This window comes from Canis lupus, chromosome 30, assembly GCF_048164855.1.
Source record: "Canis lupus baileyi chromosome 30, mCanLup2.hap1, whole genome shotgun sequence".
Classification (NCBI taxonomy): domain Eukaryota; kingdom Metazoa; phylum Chordata; class Mammalia; order Carnivora; family Canidae; genus Canis; species Canis lupus.
Window position 1 is genome coordinate 9,140,099 of NC_132867.1, and position 24,640 is coordinate 9,164,738.

The 24,640-nt window shown below is 33.9% G+C and overlaps 1 long non-coding RNA gene across 9 annotated transcripts in view; it reads right to left on the minus strand.

Annotated features, from left to right (window-relative positions):
- The window catches only part of LOC140621450 (uncharacterized), a 72,534-nt gene that overhangs the window by 13,023 nt on the left and 34,871 nt on the right, over nt 1-24,640 (minus strand). For 2 of the 9 annotated variants that reach the window (XR_012021146.1, XR_012021147.1), the window contains 2 exons: nt 4,850-5,021; nt 1,662-2,100 (listed from right to left, as the gene is read on the minus strand). The exons of 2 other annotated variants lie outside the window; for them this stretch is intronic. This is a non-coding gene — a long non-coding RNA (uncharacterized lncRNA). Of the gene's footprint in view, nt 1-1,661; nt 2,101-4,849; nt 5,022-22,762; nt 22,854-24,147; nt 24,286-24,640 lie in introns of those variants that run through there. 5 more of the 9 variants (XR_012021144.1, XR_012021148.1, XR_012021145.1 and 2 more) reach the window with 5 other exon arrangements.

Sequence of the window (24,640 nt, forward strand, 5' to 3'; positions counted from 1 at the left end):
AAGCCTTTTACCATCCTAATGTGTCACCTCAATGGAAAGAGAATGGACCATGAGCAGGGATCCAACAGAATGCTTACTTGAAATGTCAAGCAGAATTTGCTTGGTTGTTAGACTTCTGCCTAATAAACAAGTAACCTATTTTTATAACTATTCAGTTAGAGTGGCTAGAGGTTTAAAAGCAGTGTATTTACCTATATAGTAAGATCATTATCTTTAACATCCATATAGAGTAACTGGGAGATTGCTGTTACTATTGCAAAAATTGCTGCTCATATATGCATTGTCTTAAAATCTTCCTGCTATCCATAATACTGAGATTTCTTCACCTTACTGAAAGGTTACACATACTGTGAAACTGACCAATACAGTTCCTATGAGAGTCAATAGAAATTATGTGGAACTACAATCCTGTGTGAATTTTTGAAAATGGTAAATTTTAGGGGCACCTGGGTGGCTCAGCGGTTGAGCATCTGCCTTTGGCTCAGGTCGTGATCTCGGGGTTCCAGGATCAAGTCCCACATCAGGCTTCCTGCATGGAGCCTGCTTCTCCCTCTGCCATGTCTCTGCCTCTCTCTGTGCGCCTCTCACAAATAAATAAATAAAATCTAAAAGAAAGAAAAGAAAGAAAGAAGAGAAAGAAAGAAAGAAAGAAAGAAAGAAAGAAAGAAAGAAAGAAAGAAAGAAAGAAAGAAAGAAAGAAGAAAGAAAAGAAAGAAAAGAAAGAAAAGAAAGAAAAAGAAAAAAGAAATTTTCTCTTCTTGAAGGTTGGAGAAGTTGGAGGCAATATTTGAAACCCGAAATGTGAGACCAAAAAAAGGTAGAAGTTGCCTATCTGTCATTCTTTACCATCAAAATGAGACATGAAAGACTTAAAGGAATAATTATCACACACTGCTTTTAAACTAATCATTTTAATAATATTTATAATTATTCTATAGGATCCAAACAATTCTTTGTAAATATGCATTTCAAAAAAGCAATGGCACAACCTGTATATTGTAAAATCGTAATTGTTTCTATCATTTTATCCCACTTGCTAAGTCTCTGCTAAAATTATTTAATCATTATTTAAACCTCTCATAATATTCATGAAAGTATTTATTTTTCTTTTCATTTTCTTCTCTTACTAGTCATGAAACTATTCAAGATTTAAAGATGTTTTAAAATATATCTTTCTTCAGAAAACATTTAATATATGGAAGATGCATAATTTTTTCTTTAAATCAAATAAATATTTATTATTGTTATTAATGAATCATTGGAGCTTTTGTGACTGTATAGTTATGTTTCTGTGTTTTGTAAGAAAGTAAAAAGATACTACAAACCCATTTTCTTGGCTCTGCTATATATTACCCAGTTGCATTCAGGTAACTTCCCAATAGTCTACATTAGCAACCTGGGCCAAGCTGTTGTGTATACAAGTGATTTTTTTTTCCTTATCACATCATTTTGTTTCATGGAGAGATAAGTACAGAGCCTTTTTCACTTAGAAATAAAAATAAATTGCTTACTGAGTTCAGGAAATCATTTTGCAACTTCCTCTGTTTTTTTTTTTTTTCTCCTCTGTTTTTATTTATTAAATTCAGATTCTATACTCCGATGCTTTTATAACAAAATGTGCCTTATACAGGATTATGAGAAATAAAAATATACTGGGTAATTAAATGATTTTATTTAGGCTTTTGCAGTAGAGAGACTATTTATTAATGAGAAACATTTCCATAAAGAAGAATAGGGTCTAGGCTTTAATAGAGGCAAATAAAATAAAGAAGTATGGACAGAGGTCTTATGAGAGCCATAAGGAAGAGTGAAGACAAGGTTCAGGTAGTATGTTCTTAGAGTATGTGGGAAGTCCTTTGCAAAAAGCAGTTCGTCACAACAAAAGTCTAAGATACTTCTCAGCCATTCCTGAAATCAAGGTGACGACAAAGGACATGCTGTCTCTGAAGTCTTCTAGAGAGGAGTCCTTTTGTCTTTTCATTGCTTCTGATGGCTCCTCACAGTTCATGGCCTTCCTTAGCTTGTAGAAAATCACTCCAATCTCTGCTTCATTCTTCACATGGCCTTCTTCTCTGTGTCCTCTCCTCTTTTCTAAGGACACTGGTAATTGTATTTAAGACACACTCCAATACATTATTACTTCTGACTAATTACATTTGTGAAGACCTTATTTCCAAATAAAGTCACATTCTAAAGTTTCATTTAGACATGAACTTTTGGGAGTCACTCATTTAACCCACTACAGATAGGATTATAGGTTATGTATGAAGAAAAAGCACTTGGCTACCCATTTACTCACAATGACAACAAAAGATTTTAAAAATAATCATAGGAGGTTACAAGATTGTAAATAACCTTATCTTTTTCAAAAATGAGAACTTTGTTTTCATAAATAAGACACCATAAAATTAGCATACAGCTCAGATAACCATTCTGATAAGACACAGGATCTCTCTCCCATCCCATTGTTCAAATTGTGTAACTAACCTATTCTTGTTAAATAATACTCTTTCAGACTTTCCTGGTTCAAACAGTTTTCTTTCTATTTTAATTTTAACTATTGAGTTGAACAGTTCTGGTACCCTATTAAATGATGTCTTTCCATGACTGCTCAGCTTCATGATTAGTCACTACTCTGTGTCCTCTCCATGATTCCTGCCATTCCCACTGGTCTCAATCCTCTGTCTCTTCTTTCTAACCCCACATCTCTGTTAGTTCATTATAGTCTGATCATCCCCGTGTTCTTCTACTGGGAAAAGCCAGGACTTCTGGGTCCCCCATACTCTGTGCATGTTATGGAAAGGAGTGTTGACTCAGGCCTATCTATCAGTTTCTTACTGCTATCTTCAAACATGATGGATAAATATCTATATCCCAATCTATAAATATAGATTGAATCAGATAGAGCCTTTTTCAAAGACAGATCCATCTACTTATTACTCAGGCTCCTCTAAAGTAAAGCAAAGACAATCATTCTAGAATACAAGAAAGGACAAAATATCTTTCTCTTCTCTCTTTTATTCTGAACTTCTCTAGTTACACCCTCAGAATGACAGGTGCTTTTCACAAGTTTACCATTTTACTTGTCATTTTTCTCCCCAGAAAAGGGTTAGGCATCTTTTTCTGCTTCTCTGTAACAACTCTTATCTCCTTTCTTTCTATCTAAAAGTCATCTATTATATTTTTTTTTTCACGTTAAACATATCACTTCTCCTTTTTATCTCACTTTCTCCAATTTCTTCATATACTCTCCTTCGTGAAATAACTGTCTTTTCTATTCTGGGTCTTCAATGTCTTCCCACTCTGTTTTTTGTCTTTCTCAATAACATGTATGTTATTCAGATTTCCCAAGGATAAGGAAAGATACCTACCTCATACCCTATAACATACACTTTGTGTAAGGTACTTATCTTTTAGTTGAACTGGGAAAATTCTATGCTTTTCTCTGGGGTCATTTGGAAGCCTACTACTGACTGTGGCCAATATAAAAATCATAGACTTAGGTAATAATCTATAATCTGCTGTTTAGCTTAGCTACCTAATCAGTGGGACATAAAAGACACTAATGGAAACTTTTGCACAATGTCTGCTTAAACCAAGATGCCCTGTATGTATCTTGGTGGTACATAATTTAGAGATGGAATACTTTCTGTCCAACGATAAAAGGGTCCTGGTTAGTTACGCAGAAATCTTCAGACCCATGATTCTTATCTGTGCTTTCTTTCCTCTAACATACCATACTCTTGTCTTGATTAAAACTTGATCTAAATATGCCTTGTAGTCTTGTGAGTCCTTTTAGTTATCTGGAAAGGTATAATCATTTCACTCTTTAACAAAAACCTCATCTTCTAACTGTAGACATAATATTCCATAAAAAGCAGCAGAGATAAGCCAGTCCAGTCAGATTTTTTTTTTCAGTCAGATTTTTAAGCACATGCTAAGAGAGAGAAAAGCTCCTTCTTTCTCTGGGATTATAAATTGAAATGATGTATTTCCAGAATTTTTGCTACAATGTTGTCACCTTTACCATCCTGATGGAATTCATTTGCATCGAGGCAAAGGGTGACTAGGACAATACACAAAGAAATTATAAATTTAACAGAAACAGAGAAAGGTATGTAAAAGAACCCTGAAGTCCTAAGTAAGCTCTACTACTTGACGCAGTTATTTAAGCAATAAATTCTCATTTATGTTTAAGCAGTATGAGTGGTGTTTCTCTCACACTTAACCAAAGCAACTTTGACTAATATATTATTTAAGGACAAAAGCCATGTTTTATTCATATATTTGTTTCCAGTTTTAGTATAATGCCTGGCATTTTTTAGGTAAGTTACTTAATAAATTTTGAATCAAAGAATTAAACTAACAAATATCCTTAAGTCCACCTTAGGAAAACACTTTTAGATGTCCCCAAATTCATGAAATGGCAGGCTGAATTCAGCCTACAAGTCTCCACTGAAGCATATAAACAAATTGTGTTAAATTTAAAGCAATTTGAAATATGTGTAGTAGAAATATCTTAATTTTATAATAAAATATATAAGCACCACCCTTGAAATATAATATGTAAGGACTATTATCTCTCCTTTTCCATTCATATTAATTAGTGGAGCTAATTTTTTCATACTTCTAGAAGAAATTTTGGTGAAGACTCTTGAGTTTCTAGTCACTCCCTTGTGATACGTCTTCTGATCAGTAATAAATATGTCTCCAAAATCATTGACAATACCAAAGGCTGACAAGGACATGAAGCAGTAGGAGCTCTCATGCATTGCTAGTGAGAATGTAAAATGGCATAGCCATTCTGAAAATGTTTGACAGGGTCTTACAAAATTAAATATGCTCTTACCATATAATCCAGCAATTGTGCTCCTTGGTATTTACCCAGATGAGCTGAAGTTTATATCCTTATATTCATATAGAAACCAGTACTTGAGTATGTATAGCAGATTTAATATAAATTTCTAAAATTTGAAAGTAACCAAGATGTCCTAAGTAGATGAATAGATAAACTGTGGTACCTGCAAACAATGGAATGTTATTCAGCACTAAAATCAAAGGAGTTATCAAGCCATGAAAGACATAAAAGAAACTTCAATGCATATTACTAAGGGAAAGAAGCCTATCAAAAAATTATATTCTATATGATTCTAACTATGTGACATTCTGGAGAAGGAAAAGCTATGCAGTAAAAGGATCCGTGATTGCCCAGAGTTGGGAGGAGTAACGGATAAATAGGCAGGGCATAGAGCATTTTCTAGGGCAACAAAACTACCCTGGTACGATACTATAATTGTGGCCACATGTCATTATACATTTGTCAAAACTTACACAATGTACAAAACTGAGAACACTAATGTAAATTATGGACTTTTGGTGATAATGAAGTATTAAACAGGTCCAGTGATGTGATAGATGTACCATTCTAGTGTGGGATGATCATATTGGGGGAGGTTGTGTGTTTGTGGAAGTGGGGCATTTATGGGAACTGTCCATGCCCCCCCCTTTTTTTTGCTGTAAACCTAGAATTGCTGTAACAACAAAAAATCTATTAAAATTATTTTAAAATAATGATTCTACCAATTCCTGTAAAATTCTGAACAACTTAAAACTTCATTTCAAGCCAGAGTTTTCCCATTCCCCTAGACCAGACTTGTTAAGTCTTACTGTGTAAGTGGGGTGGTATTGGGTGGGGGTTGAGTTTTTTTCTTTCCACTTTTCCTATCTATGCTCATTTCTCAATTTGTCAAACTCTGTTTCATATCCCTCCAGGATAAAAAGGATCTCAACAGAATAAAAGTTTCATGAGAAGTGGGGACAAAGAGACAGACAAAAAAAGCTCCAACTCATTTGAAATTGTAGTGGTACAATGCCTTAATTGCTGGATGTGAGTGTTTTTGAAAGCTAGCTGAATTATGAAACTTGTTTGTGATTTTTTTCTATCACTGGGAGATATCTCATTTAGAGTTCCATTGTCTATTGTGACTGGTCAATTACTCATGCATTAAGCTTCTCAAGTCCAATGAAGCTTCTTTTTTGCTGAGGTCCATTTGCCTATGAAGCTGAACTCTTGGAAAAGAACTGACAGACACCTACACGCTCTCTGTATTATGTGCAACCCACAACTTCTCCTCAAGAGAGGGTCACGCATTTTGGGCCCAATAACTCTGAGCATGAAGATTTCTCTGTACTGCTATGTTGTCAGGCATGAATCCAACACCAGTCTTAATTGCAGAAGGCAATTTTGAAACATCCTGATTTTTCCATATGGCTTCTTGCTCTTGATTTGAATATAAGAAAAGCAAACCCATGACTACAGCAAAATTTAGCTCTTGCTAAAACTCCACTTAAAAAATAAAATAAAACAAAGCAACTCTTCCCAAGGTTCCCACAATTTATATACTTGGTGTTGGCAAGGAGATTTTAACATGACAACTTTAGGGTTTTATCATTTCTTTTTTTGCATGTACTGCTAGCGCCATCAAAATTTACTTTGTCCTTGGTTTTAGTGGAAAATTCTACCTGAGTATGATGTTATGTGTGCTAGAAAAAATAAGTACATAAAAACCTATTTCATGAAGTGTTTAGAAGCCCAGGTTTTAGGGAAAAGATGGCACGGATTTAAATCCCAGCTCTGCCACTTTTATCAGTTTTATGACCTTCACAAATAGTTTTAAAATTCTAGTCTTCAGTTTTTTGTCCCTAAAGATGAAGATAGAACAGTACATAACCTCACAGGATATTGGTAAAATGAGTAATTTAATACACTTAAAGAACCAGGGTATCTTTAACATGGTAAATTCTCAATATTAACTAAATAATCACCATATTTTTGTCACTAAAACTCTCCTTCTGTTTCAGCATATAATGTCATCAAATGTCATCAATTTGAATATTATATTACTGAAAACATGATGAAGGAAAAACTAAAAAAACTTGCTCAAGCCAATATTTTGATGCAATAATATATTTCCCATTTTCTGCTATTTTTTCTATCCTATTATTTCTTAACTATCTTTTTTCTTTTTTCCTTATTTTCATTTCTCCTCTTTCCCTCCTCTTCTTTACATATAAACTTTATGTCGATGTAAAAATCAATAAATATCCAGCTATTAAAACTTATCAACAGTACTTATAAATATTTTGTGAAAACTTCAAAGAATTGAAAATGTTAATGAACTTTGTATTTTGCCTGAGAACCCAACAATTTACAATGTAGACTAATCAAGCTACAGATAAAAAGGAAAAACTATCACAATTTAATCTTTATTAGAAGATCCATAAATGTAGATCCTCATATAACAAAGATTTTCCATTTATTTCATAAAGAATCTAACATCCAATGTTTATTTCTGAAAGCCCTCTGAATTGATCACAATAAACAGAAAAGAGACTGTCTTTCATAATCAGGTATCATATGGGTGTTGGAAGAGGGTGATAACTTCCTGTTCTATTCTATTTTATAAGAAAAGGAGAAATTACATGGATGAAAGAAGATAAGGTAGCTTATTCCCTTTAGTTCTCCTAAATTTCTTATATTTAAGTATGGTATAAGACAAGGAGATGAAGAAAAATCAAGTTAGACACAACATTGAAAGCATGCCATACTAAAGAGTTCTTTATAATCAAAGCTGAGAAAAATTTTGCAGATAAGAAATATGGAAATAAATTACCAAGTCATTTAACAAAGCTTCAAAATTTATATTGCCCAGACATGAGTGAGGAAAAGGCTGTAGAATTCTTTTCCTTCAAGCAAGGAACAGGATAAAACTAATTTTTCCTTAATCTCTGGCTCACTTTTTAAATCACAAAAGTTTTCCTTTAGCTACTTCCATTCAACTTGTCCCCAATATTTTTCTTCATTAGTAAAATATTTAGCAGTTCAGACAAATGGATATAGGTTCAGGGGATAACAATGCAAAGGGGCTCTGATGTCATCAATAATTTGTGAGAATTAATTTACAAATAAAGATGAGTTTATATACACATTTTCCTCCTCTCCTTCTGAAGGAGGATGAAAAACAATCTCCCTGATAGTAAACAAATTCTCTTTCAGAAAAGATGGGTAAGGATCTCGGCTTTTTATTCTCTAGAATGTAAATAAATGTCTCTAGGGAAAGATAAGACAAGTGTTGGAGTGTTTCAATCCTTGGAATGTTTCCATGGTCTGGATTTTATCTCTCAGTGATGTTTAAAAACATACCTCCACTAATGTAAATCCCTTGCTATTTATTCAGTCATCTCTCAGTTCTTTAATTTAAATCTAATTCTTTCTTTAATTCAGTTCCACATTTCTTTTTTAGTTTTATTCAGAAAGCACTAACTGCAGAAACATGAAAATATTTTCTCTACAGTCTCACAAATATTGCACTTCATATTCCACTTTTTTTATACATTTGTGTTACAAAGCTTTTTTAAAAAAATCTGACTTTTCCCCCCTCTCATAGCAACATTCACTTTTTGTTCATCAAAAAGTTAACTTTTCATTGTAGATGTCTCTCGTCTTTGCAAAAGCTCTTATTTAGCCACATGTATAAAGCTCTAGGGCTTAGGGTGTTTTTTTCATTCTAATAATATCAGAGAGGAAAGGGATTGAAGATATCAAGTTACACAGAAAATGATGGAAGTAAAAGTGGGCCACAGGCCACACAATGCATCTGGAGATGACGTGATCTCAACACTTCATCTGGAAAAAGATAACAGTGGAGGTGCAGGGATGAAGTACTTTGTCCAGTGTTGTTGTTTGGGGGGCAAAGCTAATATCAATTTGTATTGTGAGGTTTTGGTGTCATCCTTACACTCAAGGTCTTTAATCTTACAGGTTCAGAATGAGAAAAACCTTGTTACCTCAGTAGAATACCATTAAGTTCAAAACAGTACAACTTTCAGTTATAAAACTCAGAAGTTACGCCAATTTAAAAAATTACCCCAAAGTATTGAAAGATGACTAAGAAACTATGTCATCAGCTAATGGAACGGCATGGGCACTACTTTTAAAAGTGACCTAAAAGACTGATACACTCTTCCACTGCATAGAAAAAGAAAACAGCACCATGAGCTCTAATAGGCACTATGATGTCAATGTCTTTGGTAGCCTCTCTTAGACACTTTTCTCCCAGTTGTTGTCTCCTGGACATCAGACATTGTATTATTGTAATATCTCCCTCCACACACTAATTCTCTTCACATCAATATTCTCCATATAGTTTCTTAATATACTCATAAATTATAGTATTGGTGAGTATTTCTCAAGTGTTGAGCATGGTTCTGGACTCTGTGCATTATTTTATTTTAATATTCACAACTTCATGATTATTATCCCTATTTACAGATGAGGCTCAGAGAGACTAAATAAGTTGCTGGCAGTCAGCTAGCTGAGAATTGGTTTGAATAAGGGACACATGGGTGACTCATGGGTTGAGCCTCTGCCCTTGGCTCAGGGCATGATCCCAGAGTTCCAGGATCAAGTCTTACATGGGATTCCCCTCAGGGAGCCTGCTTCTCCCTCTATGTGTCTGCCTCTCTCTGTGTGTCTCTCAGGAGTAAATAAATAAAATCTTAAAAAAAAAAAAAAAAACCCACGACCCTCAAGTAATGTTATTAAATATACTAATTCAGACCCAGTGGTATAAAACAGCTATTTCAAATGAGTTCTGATGTCAGAGATCTTTATAAGAAAATAATTTCAAAATTTAGTATGTTTATAGCCCCCAAACTGGTCATTGCCTTTATTTTTAGCTGTGAAATCATTTGGGGAAAAGAGTCATGAATTTCAATCCATGAGGGTCACGTTTAATAACCTTTAAAACAAAAGTGTTTTTGTACTTTCCTTGCTTCCTCTACCACCATCTATGCTCCATTAATATTTTACTTAAATGTGTATATATCATTCCATAATGTTAATATCCCTTGCATCATTTAATTCTATAAGCATATTTAAAAAATGTCCAACATTCTAAGTTGTACTGTATAAAATGTTTATAAAAGAAGATAACCCTTCCATGATAACTGGATAACTCTAACTTTTATAATAAACCTAAAGATTTTTTTTGTTCCTACAGATGTTTTTTTGATAAATTTTAATGCAAAATTAGCAGTTATTTGCAAAAAGTCCATCCATCCATCCATCCATCCATCCATCCATCCACCCATTTAGTTTATTAAAAAATATTTAATATCATTGGCCCTAGGAATACTATGCTAAACATAGCAGACAAAAATCTGTGCATCTTGGTGTCCACATAGTGTGCGAATGTGTGAAGAAGTGAAAAGTAGTTGCTTAAGGACAATAAAAAATGAAAAAGTATAATGAAAATTGGAGTATAGTATTACATTCGAGCCAACTACATAAATTTTGCTACCATACTAACGAAGTAAAAATATAAATGACAAATATTCTCTATAGGAGGACAAATTTGACTGCTTATAATGCCAGAACAGGTACACCATCATTTATATTGTCTAACATACACTTTTATCCTTAAGGACTGGTTATTCTTTTTTATTTTTTATTTTTTTTTTAATTTTTAGGGCTGATTATTGTTAAATGTTTATGAATTGGCTCCAGCATGCATGGCTCTGGCTATATATTATTACCATATTATAGGCCTCAATTTATGAACTCATTTAGCTAAGATATTAAGAAATAATTTATTGCTATGGAGGTAAAAACACAAAGGAAAATGTTACAAAATTATCTGAACCAAGAACTACTATTAAACCAAAATGAAGCCCAGTATCTCTCTCTCTCAGTACCTTGTGCTGGCCGCTATCTCTGTCCACTTACTTCAAGCTAGAAAGAGGATCCCTTGAAAAGATAAAGGGTTCCAAAGTGCCAGACTAAACCTATTCTTTTATGTTTCACATTTGTATAAATTTTTTTTAAAAGATTTTATTTATTCATGAGAGACACACACAGAGAGAGAGAGCGAGAGAGAGAGAGAGGCAGAGACATAGGCGAAGGGAGAAGCAGGCTCCATGCAGGAGTACGATCTGGGAATAGATCCTGGCACCCAAGGATCACGCCCTGGGCCAAAGGCATGTGCCAAACCACTGAGCAACCCCGGCGTCCCCCATTTGTGTAAAATTTTCAGAGGCAAAGCAATTTGTATATAGGAGACTAGGACTAAGAAAGAAGAGTGGGGGAGGCAATGTATGAATGGAAATTTTTTCTTTCCTTGTCTTCCAAGCTTGAGAAAAACTTGTATGGCTGCCCTAAACCTAAATTAAATATTCCCTATTGCAGCTCATCCTAGGGGTGTCTGGGCAACTGAGGAACTTCAGTGTATCTTTTTGCTTCTCTTCTTTCTATCTAAAGTTGATGTATTTTTCTCTACTGTTATCCAAATTAGGGTTCTCTAAGGGCTCTCTTCCCCAGAAACATGCCCTTTATGTGCAACTGGCTTTTTGTATAGGAAGTGACCCTTTACTTTTGATGGCAGAGTCTATGGGGGTACTGTTTTCCATATGACTTGCATTTGTGAGCAAAATTATTGAGGGACAAACCTGATATTCTGGTTTAATATCCTAGGGAAAACTAAAAGGGCCCTGTAGTGATACAAGAAATCTTTTACTACAGAGGAAAAGAAAAGAGAGGAGAGGAGGGGAGAGGAGAGGAGTGGGATGAGAAGAGAAGAAGGTAAAAAAAGAAAGGGATGGGAAGGGAAGAACTTACTTTATTGGACTTGAAAAAAAAAAAAAGAGCAATGGTAGGCACATACTGTCTTTATAGAAAAAAAGCCACACTTTCTCAATATTTTCTGGGTGCCACTGATATTTTTTCAAGAAATTTAAGTAAAAATAAATTCATAATAAGTAAAACTTTCTTAGAAATAACCATTTTTATAGCAAATTTTAATTAGAGTGGATATGCACCCAGCATACCCACAATTCAATATCAAGGTTTTGGTGTCATTATAAATGTGTTCACAGTTTGTTCTGTTTCATTATGATATTTTATGAACCCTTTAATGGATTACAATCCATTAGGTGATCTAGATCTACCTAATAATTGTTACACTAGAATTATTTCAGTAGAAATGTATTAATTTTCAGAACCTATTTATGAAAATATCCTAATAGTAAGTTATAATAGGCGAGAAGAGATGGAATCATATTTGTGGTTACTTATGTTTAAGATTAAACATAGAAATAGTTATAATATACATTAGGAATATATCCATATTTCTAAGAACTCGATTTATACTCATGGGGGGAAATGGCTTTCAGTTTAAAATATTAATGGATGAAATAAAGTAATATACATCTTTGTAAATTTATATAACTGTTAAATACCAAATATGGCAAAGTTAAGGAAGGACTATGTGAAACAAAGTGGTATTAATAACTCTTTTTTTCTAATCATAAACTCCTAAACAAGTTAGAATCTCATTCTCTGGCTCCAAAAGAGGAACACGTCCTGTGTGTGCTTATATAAATAAAGCACAATAATAAACTGCTATTTATTTCAGTCCCTCCTACAGCTTTCTAAAAAGTCAGAACATTGGATATATTCCCCCACTTCTAGGGCAAGCCACAAATTGAGCGCTTCCTTCAGTCATGCTGGACTGTGCCAACCTCCACTGCAGACCCTCTGGTGCTACAAACTGCCCATGGTCTCCTCTGTTTTCAGCAGGTGCCAGGTGGGCAGACTGTGCATTAGCACTTCAAGTCAGGTGAGGCACAAATGGTTCCCTTGGAAAGCCTTCCAAAGAGCTGGAATAAAGGCCTATAAGCATTTCAGTGTTGCCATCCACCGCTTGTATTTCCCAGTGGTATTGTAACTTCTGGTTGCTGGAGTTCCCATTTTAAGAGTCTCATCATGACTTCACCCAAACCCTCTCTTGAGCTGACTCACAATCCTACCAAACCAATGTTCCGTAACTCCTGCATGGTCCAGATCTCCTTCCTCCCTAACTTCTATCCTGTGACAACCTGATCTTTTTCCTCTTCCTGTTCCTTGATCATACCAGCACCCATTAATGCTCAGATCTTTCATGTTCTATCTGCTGACATGTTATCCTTCCTCCATATAACCCCTTGGTTAACTCTCTTATCTCTTCCAAAACTGCACAGATATTATCTTCTCAAGAAGGCTAACACATAATTTCCAACTCAGGATCCCAATCTGGTTTAGCCAGATCTATATTTTCTTTATTTCACAGTCAAAAAATAACTTCTATTATTAGCACTAATGGAAGTAGAAAGTGGCACAATTTACATGTAATCCTACCATGATTTTTTAATTATTTTAAAATCAATTGTAACTGTTATTACTATTTTATTTTGATTGACAATAAATCTTTATCATTGTGTATGCCACATCTGATAATAAGCAAACGTGTTCATGGCTGCTGCAGTAGAGTACACGTGAATCAATCAGAAATGATAGTGTCTGTAAACAATCATTAAAGATATACCAGTGTCTACAGGCAAAACAGCCTCTTGTGATAGGAAAATACCAGTAGACAGTTTATTCTGTTATTATACCATCCATACAGGAATATTTAAGCTTTTAAGTATTGGATACAATCTTTTAACCGATTCCCCATCCTGAATACCTATACCTTTCAGATACTTCTATTCTGATTCCTGTGACAGTAAATCAATGTGTTTCAGTTACTAAAGGAAAGAAAAGAGGCATGCAGCAAACATCCACAACATCTATTATTTTAATAATTCATTCAACAAACCCATTGAGCATCTTGCATGTGATAGCTTTTGGGATTAGAACTTGAACTATTGAAAAAAATAGGACATTGGCTCAATTAGGGAGCTCATGAAATAGCAGGGAGACAGTCCTATACAAAACTGGTTCTAAAGTAGCAAAAGGTTCTGCACTAACAATGTGAAAAAAGTGGTAAGGAATCACAAAGCAGACAAATGCTAGAATAATGTTATAGACTCATAAACATTTCAAATTTCCCTATAAGATCCCTGAATCAATATTGATAATCAACATCAATGTTTGTCCTTTATCATAATTACCTTTTCCCCCTCTTAGGTTAGTGTTTGATTATATACTACTTTATTTTTAATATCTTGTAACTATTAAAGAGAATGCACATCAAAGGAAGTATTGTTCCCAGGAGAAGAAAGTACTAAATCCTACTGAGGAAGAAAATGCAGGCATTCCAGTAGTGTTCTAACTAAAAAATCAATAGATCTCTCATCTCCTGGTATTGTGGACCTTGGCTATGTATATAACCGCATGAGTTTCTATAGCTTGAATACTCTGCTGTATCCTGAGTGCACACATATTTAGGACGACAGTCCTGTATTTACCCTGTCAAAAATTTTAGGTCCAATATCTGGTTCACTTAGTAACTTCATATTATTGCTACTGTGATATGATAAAACAATTCAAAATGGCATATAGAACAATCATGCTTCTTGGGGTACCTGGAAAATAGGATTTATAAAAGTATATTCTTTCTAGAAAGTATGGAAAGGAGATGTTGTTTAATATATTATTTTATTTTATTAAATGTATTTTTTAAAGATTTTATTTATTTATTCATGAGAGACACACAGAGAGGCAGAGACACAGGCAGAGGGAGAAGCAGGCCCCATGCAGGGTGTCCGATGTGGGACTCAATCCCAGGACTCCAGGATCATGCCTTGGGCCAAAGGCTGCTCAACCACTGAGCCACCCAGGCGTCCCTAATATATTATTTTAAATGAGTTAGTTGAATTAATTTCCTGAACACTATCTTTTGTTGATACATTCTCATAACTGAGCTTAACAACAAAAGCAAAATATATTATTGACTAGTAAAGAAAAATAAAATGAAACAAATAATTTAAAAAAACAGGTTTCCAGTAGCTTCAAACCTATATTCTTATAAAACAATAGAGACAATAAAACTCTCTCTGTCCTCCAATTTTTGGAGCTAAACAGTGTAATATCTACTTTAAATTTTATTCTTAGTGTTTTCTAATTGCACATGAACTTTTTATAGACAAAAAAAGCATGTCACCATTTCTTTCTTACATCACTCTTAGACTAAGAATAAGAGTAAAATTTTACAGGCAACCCTTTGCTTATAATCAGAATATGGATTCTAATTCCACGGAAAATTTACCCATAATCTAAATCATTAAAAAAATTATCGAAGTACTAATTGTTTAAAAAGGGCTGCATAAATCATTTATTACAAAACAAACAGATCCTCTTCTGTCCCGTTTCCCATGGTTTCTGATTATGGTAAAAATCAATGTATTAAATGGTGCCTAGGTGGCTCAGTCAATTAAGCCTGTGACTCTTGATTTAGGCTCAGGTCATGATCTCAGAGTCCACAGGATCCAGCCCCACAGGGATCTCTGCACTGAGTTGGCTCCTCTCTCTCCCTCTGTTCCTCCCCCACTTGCACATGCATGTACTCTGTCTCCAAATAAATAAATAAATAAATAAAATCTTTAAAAAAAAATCCTCCTCAATTATATCATCAACATTTAGCCCACCTGTACAGTCAGAACATTTTCCATCCTAGATGTGACAAGAGGCTATAGTAAAAGAAACTTCAAATCAAAAGGGTCAGAAGAGCTTAAATGGAGGCTAGTTATAGCATATTAAGTCTTCTCCTTAACAAAGGCATGTTCTGCATTCAAAGGTGATTTCTTCTAGCTTGAGTCTGACATTAAAATATCTATGGAGTTCTCTACAAAAAAAAAAAAAAGTTAGTGCCTTTTAACTACTGAAAACACTTTTTTAGGCAAAAAATCTAGGATTTTAGATAAAAAATATTTTTCTTAGTTTATTTTCCTTTTTTTTAAAGATTTTATTTATTTATTCATGAGAGACACAGAGAAAGGCAGAGACATATGCAGAGGGAGAAATAGGCTCCATGCAGGGAGCAAGATGTGGGACTTGATCCCGGGACTCCAGAGTCACTCCCTGGGCTAAAGGCAGATGCTCAACTGCTGAGGCACCCAGACATCCCTCCTGTTCTTTTTTTTTACCCCTATGAAAATTGTATCAATTTTGATTAGATTGTAACCTTGTATTACTATAACCACACTACATACCTAAGAGCAATTAATTTGTTTCACAATTGTTATGTCCATAATAGTTCCTAACAAAATTTCTTACTAATGTATATGTGCATATATGTAATATATAATAACATATATTAAAATAATTGAAAGTGAATGTTTTACTCCATACTAATATGTATAGTTAAAAGTAAACACTTTACTTCTTAAACTTACATTTGCTACTTACTCCATGCAGGGAGCCTGATGTGGGACTTGATCCTGGGACTCCAGGATCACTCCCTGAGCCAAAGGCAGACACTCAACTGATGAGCCACCCAGGCATTCCAGAAACTGAATTCTAATTACACTCTTATTGGTACAAAATGAGAGAAATGACATAAAACATCCTTACTCAGGAATGCTTGTTTTATTTGTAGTCCTTGTTCTCTATAATTTTTTTAAATGATTGGAGGCAGCTTAGAAATAAAATATTGGACAACAGATTTTAAAAACAGAATGGACTGTGAGAAGATGCACAAAATAAAGTTTTCTTACATATGGCTTTTGAACATGTTGCTTTTTGTTGCACACAAAAGCAGCTTTCCATTTCCTGTATCTAAGGAAGCATACTGGGTAGTGTGATTTTATGGCTTTTTACCTGTTTTTTGGTTTGTTTCTTAATAAAAGTATGGAATTCTCTTTCACACACACACACACAAAAGGAAGTCTTAAAAAGTATAAGAGATTCTTATATTTCTTTAATTATTTCATCTATAGATGTATGTATCTGTATTCATTCATTTTTTACCAAATCCATCATTTTATTTAATTTTATCTGAAAATATACTTTTTTTTTAAGATTTTGTTTATTTTTTCATGAGAGACACAGAGAGAGACAGAAACACAGGCAGAGAGAAGCAGGCTCCATGCAGGGAGCCCGACGTGGGACTCGATCCCGGGATTCCAAGATCATGCCCTGGGCTGAAGGCAGATGCTCAACCGCTGAGCCACCAGGCGTCCCTGAAAATGTATTTCAATTAGGTTCTGCAACACAAGTAAATTATCACGGCTTAAAGTAAAGAATAGCATGCTCTCTGCTCCAGTTTCTTCAAAGAACCAGTTCAGCATAAAATCACTTGCTAAAATCCAATAAAAATGGGTATAATAGAAAGTTTGCTTGTAAAATTTAGCAAAATCAATAAAGAAAAAGGTAATTTCTGAGACTAATTTGGAGGATATTTTGTTTGAATTCCTGAGATAACTATTTTCTTACTTTTTGCCTACTTATAAATTTTACTGGTTTTTAGTAGATTTTTTTTCTTACTGAAGACATTTTAGCTAGTTATGATAGTTTTACCTGAACAACAGAAAAAAAAGGGGGGGGGCATAAATATGATAACCTAAATACAGGCATTTGTATAGGTACCTTTTATAATTGCTAATTGTCAAGTAAGATAATCCTCTTCATTAAATGAGTGAATAGTAACATACTTTAGAAAGCTTCATACTTGAATATTTCTTCAGTAGTTAGTAAATATGAAAGAATTTTTAGTCCATGGAATTTTAACATACATATAAGTATTCTCTAGAGTACTACTCCAAATCAGCAACTACTATGGGAAGGATTAGTGTCATGCCACATCCTATCAAATATCTAAATAATTCTATTACAACTTTAGATGTTGTTAGTCTAGCTTTACCTCCTTTAATTTTGAAATAGCTTCCTTTTAAAATTTATTAATTTACTTTCCATGTATATTTTGATCATGAAAACAATATAGCACTAAAATTTCCTTAAAAAAAATTTACTTATTTATTCATGAAAGACACAGAGAGAGAGAGAGGAAGAGACACAGGCAGAGGGAGAAGCTGACTCCATGCAGGAAGCCCAACGTGGGACTCGATCTGGGGTCTCCAGGATCACAACCTGGGGAAGGTGGCGCTAAACCGCTGAGCCACCCGGGCTGCCCTAAGATTTCCAATCTGCTATTTTAGTCATATATTCAGCAGTTACATAATATATGCTTAATAAATGAGCTAGACACATTCCTAGGCACCGAAGATAGGACTCTATTTTCTAAGACCTTAAATTTGAGAGACAAACAATAGACAAGTAAGCAAATAAAGGATACTGTTTTGGTTAAGATATACTGACAAGAAGGGTAACAAATTAGGAAAAGTAGAGAGCGTGATGGGAGTGGGAAGATTTGAACTATTTTAAAAGATCAGGGAAGATTTATAGGAAGTAACAGTAGACAATTGAATGAAATGAACAGAGCACTGAAAAAAATTGGAAAGAAAAAGAATTTTGAGCAAAAGTAAGGGCAGAAGTTTTGAACTTACTGTGTTTGAGAAGCAAAAAAGGAGATTAGATTGGTGAGAGATGAGGGAGCAAGAGAAGCAGGAAATGATGACTCTGAGAGGTACACAAGGTTGGAACCAAACAGGGAAGTGGGAGCAGATGTATTCAGGAGTTAACATTTTCATGTATTTGAGGTAATGGAATTTGAACAGGGGAGTGACATGATTTTTTTTTTAAAGTTCTAATCAGGTGAAAGTTTAATTGCCTATTCATTATCCAAATGAAATATTGGGTAGCAAATCTGAAAATCTGAATCTTGGGGTAGTTTCATAAAACCTCATCTAAATAGTTTGAATAAAATTAAATTTCAGTTTCAAAAAAGAAAGAGAATGAAAGAAAGAGAGAAAAAAAAAAAAGAAAAGAGCACCATATTGGATTAAAACTATGTGTTTTACAAATTTGAAATAGGCTTTAGTTTGCTCTACTCCTGAATGTTCCTAGAGGTCCTAGAAATTCTGATTCTTTTCATTTAGATTACAATCATGAATGGGCTTTCAATATTGTGATTGCATTATTGCATTTTTCAGCCTTTTAAAGTAATTAATTGTATGTTATTTTCTGAAATAACTCTCTTCTTTCTGTACAACCAGGTAGAATTAATTCTATTTATCTGAAAGTGATCTACTTAGAATTATTTTATTTTTCTGCTAAGTGAATGTGAAGGACATATGCTTTCAGAGTCCACATTTTTCATTTAGGAATATGATAATGTGTTATTTATTCTCCACAAAAAGAGAAAAACAAAGAAGAAACAAATTTTCTTAATTATAATGAAGAAAAATCTGTTATTTATATTACATCTTATTAGGCATTTTCATCCTTTTTCTTTTCAAAATTAATAGCAAGTAAAATTTTGTTAAAATTAAATAAATACATGATGAAATTCTTTATTATAGATCATATCTTAATGTGCTAAATTAGTGCATGGGCATTGTGTTGACGAAGAAAACTTTGTGATCCAGAAATAAGAGTGTGACCTTTATGTAGCAAATCTTTATTTATACTGTCAACACACACACACACACACACACACACACACACACACACACTTTTCCTAAAGAAGAATATTTAGTGAGGAAAACACTGAAAATCAAGTCCAGATTGATTCTTTGGGTTCTTACAAGATAAATGCCTTTGGCGTGTCATGTAACCTCTGTGAGGTTTCTTTCCATAATGAAGGGATGAGATACAATGAATGCCTGTTCTATTGTAACACACTTAAGAATTAAATGACTGGAAAGTCTAAAATATTGCTAAGATTAGGTATGAAGACTATAAGAGGTAATTCATTAAGTTATTCAAAGTTATTCATTAAGTTATTCAATTACCTACAATAGTCTAGTACATATTTTAGGCATATAATTCTAGAAATGAACAAAGGAGACAAAATTTCTGTCCTCATGGTCTTTGTGTTCTAGTGGGAGGTAACAAACAAAAAAAGAAATAAGAAATATGTCAGATGGTAATTATGTATGAGAAGAGGGAGAGGCACAATAGGCAGTTGGCTGATACTTCAAATTTAATAGGGTACTCTGGGAAGCCCTCATAGATATGAAAATATTTGAACAGAGAACTATTGTAAGTGAAGAACCACATGGAGAGCCCTGAGGCAGGAACATGCTTCCAATTCAAAGGACACAGCAGAAACCAGAGAGTAGTTATAGTAAACTGAGAGGATAGAGTGGCAGATGATGAACCCAGAGTGAAAGTGAGCCTCCAGAGAACAAAGGCTGTTAGGCCATTCTGAAAACTTATAGTTCTGAATTAATCAATAATTAGTAAGAGGATTAGAAAAGGAGTGAACTGGTCACTTTCATTTTATTTATTTGTTTGTTTGTTTGTTTGTTTATTTATTTATTTATTAAAGATTTTATTTATTTATTCATGAGAGACACAGAGAGAGAGGCAGAGACACAGACAGAGGGAGAAGTAGGCTCTTTGCAGGGAGGGGAGCCCGATGTAGGACTAGATCCCAGGAACCCAGGATCACACTCTGAGCCAAAGGCAGACGCTCAACCACTGAGCCACCCTGGTGTCCCAAGGTCACTTTCATTTTAAATGGCTCAATCTAGCATTTATATGGAAAATAAAATCCAGGGATATAAGTAGGTAGGAGAATAGATGATTCAAGTTATAGATAGCAGAATCCTTTTTTTTCTGCTGGAGAGGTTTATTTTATTTTTATTTAAATTCAATTTGCCAATATATAGTATAACACCCAGCGCTCATCATATTACATGTTCTCTTTAGTGCCTCCCCATCATCCAGTTACCCCATCACCCCCAGCCAGCTGCCCTTCAGCAACCTTCCAGTGAAAGTCAATTCTGTTTAGCACAACTACTGAATTAAAACCATATCTTTTTCTACAGTTAACTAAGGTCATGTAAGGATAGATAAATCCAGAATAGAGAGGATAGAAATAGGCCCGAATATATATATTCGGTTAAATTTAGAATAAGGTATCAAATCAATCCAATGAGGAGAAAAAAGTATTTGTTTATACATTTTTTCTGAAACAAATATCTATGTTAAAAAACAAAAACATGATACTTTTCTCACTCCATACACAACATTTAATTTGAGATGGGTCATAAACCTAAACTCAGAACCCACAATCTTGGGATCCCTGGGTGGCGCAGCGGTTTAGCGCCTGCCTTTGGCCCAGGGCGTGATCCTGGAGACCCGGGATCGAATCCCACGTCGGGCTCCCGGTGCATGGAGCCTGCTTCTCCCTCTGCCTGTGTCTCTGCCTCTCTCTCTCTCTCTCACTGTGTGCCTATCATAAATAAAAAATAAAAAAAAAAAAAAAAAAAAGAACCCACAATCTTAAAGCTTTTAGAAAGAAACGTAATAGAACTATAACACAATTCCCTGTCAGGACTACCCTTTGCTTTGAACTGCCTTTCAAAGGATATTTATATAGTCATCAGTCTTAGAAGATAAAGGTAGTGTCTCCCTCCAGAACAAAAGGCAAGCTTGATGATAATCTTGGAAAATAAAGATAAAGTCTCTTCTAGAAAAAAGTTATGCTTACTGATGAGTATAATTAAGATAATGTCTCCTTCTAGAGCAAGGAGCTCACAAACTTACTGCCTATTATAAAAGACTCAGATTTACTAAGCTCAGAGTTTCCCTTCTGTAACTCTACCCTCTGAACAAGGACACACCAATTTTGGTCCATTCATATTACTTCATGGAATTTGGGAGTCAAAGGAATTTGATAAAAATATGTGAATGTCAATGCTATGTATTGTTTCCTGACTAATAAGATCCTTTGTGTTGGACACCTGAGCATTAGATATTCTAATAACATCCATCATCCTGTAGTGACTTAATTTATTAGCTTGGAAGTATAAGACATCAGACCCTCCACAGTTCTTGAAAAGAATGCCATTGTAGCTTCAGATTAGGCAAAAAATTATTTTTTCCCTGTCAAACACACACACACACATACACACACACACAAATCATAAAAGGAATTGATAAATTGGACATGCTCAAAATTAAATATTTCTCATCAAAATATATGTTTAAGAAAATTATCAGACAAAGACAGACTGGGGGAAAAAAAAAGACCTCACAGAACATATATCTCACAAGGGACCAGTATTCAGAGTATTTAAGGAAATATTAAGAATCATCAATAAAAAAATAACCTAGTTTTTTTAGGCAAACAATTGAATAGCCATATTACAAAATAGAATATACAAAATATCAGTAAGTACATGAAAAGCAGCTAATTATCATTAACCATTCAAGAAAGTTAATTGAACTGCAATTTATTTTAGTGGTATTTATTACCACTATAATGGAAACAAAACAAAACAAAACAAAACCTGATAATACCAAGTGTTGGAGAGGATATGTAGTAACCACAAATCTCATACTTTGCTGATAACAGCATAATACAGTGCAACCAACTTGAATAAATATTTTGGAACTACTTATAAGTAATCATTCCAATCCCATTTATTCCAGATAAACATGAGAATATAGCCACATAAAGATATGTTTACAGCATCTATATTCAAAATAGCCCAAAAGTGGAAAAACAAGATCATCAATAGAAAAATGAATAAAAATAAAAAATAAAAAAAAGAAAAAAAAGAAAAAAAAGAAAAATGAATAAAACATTTTAATATGTACACGCGATGGAATACTACTTAATGATAAAAAGAATGAACTATTAATACATTATCTTATCAAGTTGAATAGTTACAATCTGTGTATTTTGTGTTCATTGTATTTCAATAAAATACCCATTTACGAAAAAATGAGATTACAAAAGAATATTTCTATAGGACAAATGTGAACACATTGCATAACCTTACTGATGCTTGTTTTTTTCAATTGTAATATAAAAAAAAAAAACAAAAAAAACCCACAGCTGAGCCTTGAACAATATAGGTTTGAAAGTCCACTTACACACAGTGTTTCCAATAAATAAAGCACAGTATGTAGATGTTATTTTTTCTTCCTTTTGATTTTCTTAACATTTTCTTTTCTCTTGCTCACTCTATTGTAAGAATACAGTGTATTAGACATGTAACAGACAAAATGTGTGATAACTGGTTGTTATCAGTTAGACTTCCAGTCAATAGTAGGCTATTAGCACTTAAGTTTTAGAATCAAAAGTTATATATGCATTTTCTATTTTGAAGGGAGTTGGGGCCCCAAACCGCTGCATTGTTTGATAATCAACTGGAATATTAAAATAATGCAGGGCTTCTTTTATTTGTGTAATTTACCAGGGATTATTTATTTTTCAGAAGCAGGAACATATTCAAACTAAATTTGGGATGAAAATAATTAGGAAATGTATAAGGCAGGGAATAGTGTAAACATTCACAAGGAACTAAATAAGTAAAATTCAACTGGTATAAAGATTATTTTTCTATCTCTCACTCTTTCTGTCTCTCTCACTCTTTGTTTCTCTGTCTCAATCTCTCTGTCTCTTGTCTCACTCCTTCCACTCTCATTTTAGGGTTTCTCTCTCTCTCTCTCTCTGTTTTTTCCTCTATAGTCTGGCCCTCATGATTTACCTTTTCATAGACCATAACGGTTGCCCCAAATTGATACCATCAGATACTAAGTTGACGTAATGTAACAAATTCTATCTTACATTTAAGTAACCCAGTTTCTTCAAGTACTAATACCCAGCAGAGAGAAACTTATTGGACCAGTTTACACTCTAGGATATCATATGCTCACTTCATTTGAATTCAGAGAAAGCAAAGCTAAATGCATTGGTCTGGTAAATAATTATAGCTCTACAGCAATAGAGGAAGCAGTAGGCTTTTCTGAGACTGCAAATTAATAATAACAGCAACAATAATACAAATAAAGTAATAATGATAGACTTATTTTAATTATATAAATATTTTGATTATATGTAAAATTATTATATATATAATCCTATTTTTATACTTAGTGATATATACCTCCTTGATGCTTATAGACACACCAAAATAATAATAATAATAATAATAATAATAATAATAATAATAATAATAGAAGAAGAAGAAGAAGAAGAAGAAGAAGAAGAAGAAGAAGACGACATTTTATTTTACATATATGTAATACTATTACTTCCTGAATCTAAGCTTTGGGCTCATATGTTTGTTAGACTGCTTTTACAAATAAAATGAATATAATAAATATATGACTTCTGAGGAGGCCAGATTCAAGGGGACCATTCTTTGTCATGCAAATGTAATTTCAAACACCTAGTTTCTAATGTTTTGGTTAGAAAATTATTTTAAAAATTAATAAAGCGGGATCTCTGGGTGGATCAGCAGTTTAGCACCTACCTTTAGCCCAGGGCATAATCTTGGAGTCCTGGGATCCAGTCCCACATCGGGCTCCCTGCTTCTCCCTCTGCCTGTGTCTCTGTCTCTGTCTCTCTCTCTCTCTCTCTCCCATGTCGCTCATGAATAAATAAATAAAATCTTTAAAAAAATAAAAAATAAAAATTAATAAAGCTAGGGACGCCTGGGTGGCTCAGCAGTTGAGCATCTGCCTTTGGCTTAGGGCATGATCCCAGGTCCGGATGGAGTCCCACACTGGGCTCCCTGAGAGGAGCCTGCTTCTCCCTCTGCCTATGTCTCTGCCTCTCTCTCTGTGTCTCTCATGAATAAATACACAAAATATTTTCTAAAAATTAATAAGGCTAAACCCAATCTTTTTTCTATGACATGCAGCAAAATGGCTAAGTGAGAATAAGAATCAGGACATATCTCTTCTTAAGTCCAAACTTAATCACCCAAGATATAGGGGAAGGGGGATATTAACTTTTAAACTTAT